Raw genomic sequence first — 3,113 nt, 5'->3', positions numbered from 1 at the left:
CTTTAGGCCAACCCTCATAAAAAAGAAAACCAAAGCCAAGCATGCTGAACCACCAGCTGCTGTTTGGGGTCTGCCCAGCACGTTTTCACCTATCCTTTCTTCCACTTTCAGCACTTCCTTCTGTTGGCAGAACTCCTTCCCATTCCTTGAGGTTCTGATGGAAATAGCAGAGATAGCGCCCCTTCCTACCTCTACCTGAAGGGTGGGCATGTGACCCAGGCTGGCAGCACATATTAATCCATTGGGGATGTGACTCCAGAAGATCATTCACAGCCCATTCCCTGGACTGTCATTTGTAGAGAGGAAAGAGAAAGTCTCTCCCTACCAGTGATGCCCAGTTGGCATGTAAATCTGAGGTTCCACCTTGCCCTTCATCCTGCTAAAATACAGTAACCACATCTTCAGGAAGAGATAATCAGGCCAATATGCAGAAGAAATTATAGAAAAAAGAAATTATAATTGAGACAAACTGTCCACATTGAGTGCATAGATCCAGCTTTGCGCAAGCCGCGGTCCGCCTCTGAGTTTCCTACAGACCCAAACCAACAATTTCCTTTTTTGAGTTGAGCTAAAATGAACTTATTATAAGTTAGAATAAATTCTTAGAATCAAACAAATTTTGATTCAAGTGATTTAATATAGTGATGAAAGATAGAAATCCCAAGGGTAGAAAGTGAAAGTGTATTAATAGATTTAAGACCGGATAAATTATAAAATGGTTTCACTGCAAGACAAAAACACAAATTTGTGCATATACCTATTGCAAAGAAGGAACTGTGTTTTCTCCCTGGATATTTCTATAATTTCTGCTTTAAAAAAGCAAACATCCACAAGCTGTAGGGGAGAAATACTCAAGTGACAAAATATTTTAATATGCTGCACATTCAGACATAGATAAAGATTCTGTTTTTCTTCTTACTGCTAGCCTGAGGTTTGGAGAGAAATACTGCCTGAGAAATATGTATTATCATCCTCATACCCCACACCAAAAGCCATAGCATAAACCATTCAGATCATTTTAGAAAGTTATTTAGTGGTGGAGGTTCTGAGGATAAACCTAAAATCCTGAAGGTGAGTTTTGACCTCATTTAAAGTGCATTCCATACAGCAGCTTAGGGGATCACATCAAATTAGCAACATGAGGCGATACAGGACCCATTTCTACATTTTAATGTTTGCTTCTTCTCCTGTTGTGAAATGCTATTAAAGAATTGGCTAGAGCCCAACAATGTAGATCTTGGTGCTCTGGTCAAGTAAGACAACAAGTCTTTTTTTTTTTTTTTTTTTTTTTTTTTTTTGAGTTAGACTTTTGCTCTTGTCGCCCAGGTTGGGTGCAGTCTCAGCTCACTGCAACCTCTGAGTCCTGGGTTCAAGGAATTCTCCTGCCTCAGCCTCCCAAGTAGCTGGGATTACAGGTGCCCACCACCACACTCAGCTAATTTTTGTATTTTCAGTAGAGCTAGGGTTTCACCATGTTGGCCAGGCTGGTCTCGAACTCCCGATCTTAGGTGATCCGCCTACCTTGGCCTCCCAAAGTGCTGGGATTACAGGCAGAAGCCACTGTACCCAGCCAGAGATTTTTTTTTTTTCTCTGAGAAAAATAGAGATTTCTAAATAGATCGGATTTAAAGTAGAGGTAATTTCATCAGCTTCAGGCTTTGCACTGCATGTGCTCATCTAATATATTTGAGATTTTGGCAAGCGCCTAATAAGGATTACAGATTTCCATTTTGAGCACTTCACACTGGTTGTATTTTCTATTTCAGGGCTATTTTGCTGACTTGGGCAGTGCAGTTGAAAGGAAGGAACTTGGTTAAAAGGCTATTAGCTTTGCTATCTTCATCTTTTGGGGCTTCAGTTACTTCATTGATAAAATTATGATTGTTGTAAGTCAAATCGTAACTTTCCACTAATACAAATACTAATAGTAATTTCAAAGAACAGCACTGTGAATTATTCTTGTTCATACAGACTCAGTTCTTTTTTTGTTGCCATTTCAGTGTAGTTCTGGCATTTAGTAAACATGAGTGCTTGTTTTCTTGGCCTAAACGATCATGACAGTCTAGCTGATTTGTGTTCACAAAATATAAGAAATACACTTTTCTACCACCATTCTAAGGAAAAATGCTGACATAAAATTCATTAATTTGACTTATGGCAAAACACACCAAGACAATGGTAGACTCCAGTGTATTTAAGTGCATTTGTAAATGCTTACTAAAATCTGATTGGAATGTATGTCTTTCTGCATGCTAATATTTTAGTAATGACTATTGCATATACAGAAATTGGTTCCCAAAGGTAGACAATCTGCCTCTGATATTTTAAAACCATATGTGGAACAGGATGCCTAACTATTCTACGTATTTTTTTGCCTTGACCTTTAAGCTGCTGAGGAAAGATAAGGATTTCAAAAAATCTTTATCATGATCACAACCAGGAAGGGGAAGGAGGAATCATAAAAAATGATCAAAGCAATTCTTCTGGAAGTGCTGGCAACATCCTGGCCAGCTAAAACATTCTGAAACTATAGATTTAGTAGATTTTTATAAGCTACATACCAATTGTTTATGTAAATGAGAAATTTCCATAGCTTAATTATATTTATTTGTATAATTTGCACATATACACTGTATTAAATCATTCATTTCTCATACCAACTCCACAATGTACTTACTATTATTATTCTTATACAGACGACTTAACTGAAAGAGAGAGAAGATGAATAGCTTCCAAAGGTCATGAGCTCACAGTAGGCAGAGGCTGGTGATGAGCTCAGGTGTCCGAGTTTCAGAGCCGCACCTGGGCCCTTACCCCACAGCGACTTCATCATGAAGAGGTGAAGGAGTAGGATTTCCTTTGGAGGATCCTGTCTGTTTATTTTAGTTACACCGTGGTCAGTTTATAAGTTCCATACAAATATTTTAGGATGTTTTCTATTGAGCACTGTTTACAGGTATTGGTCGACTTACGACCTATGCAACTTACGACCATTCGACTTTAAGACCACAATCGCTAGCCACGACTGCTCCGCATCTGGCAGCGCAAACGTTGCCCAGCTGGGCGTACGAGAGTGCGGACCAGCTTCCGGCAGGACTACCATCTCCACGTGC

This window comes from Sapajus apella, unplaced genomic scaffold (assembly GCF_009761245.1).
Source record: "Sapajus apella isolate SASKATOON/1434 unplaced genomic scaffold, GSC_monkey_1.0 scaffold35, whole genome shotgun sequence".
Taxonomy (NCBI): domain Eukaryota; kingdom Metazoa; phylum Chordata; class Mammalia; order Primates; family Cebidae; genus Sapajus; species Sapajus apella.
Note: the sequence above shows the minus strand (reverse complement) of the source record.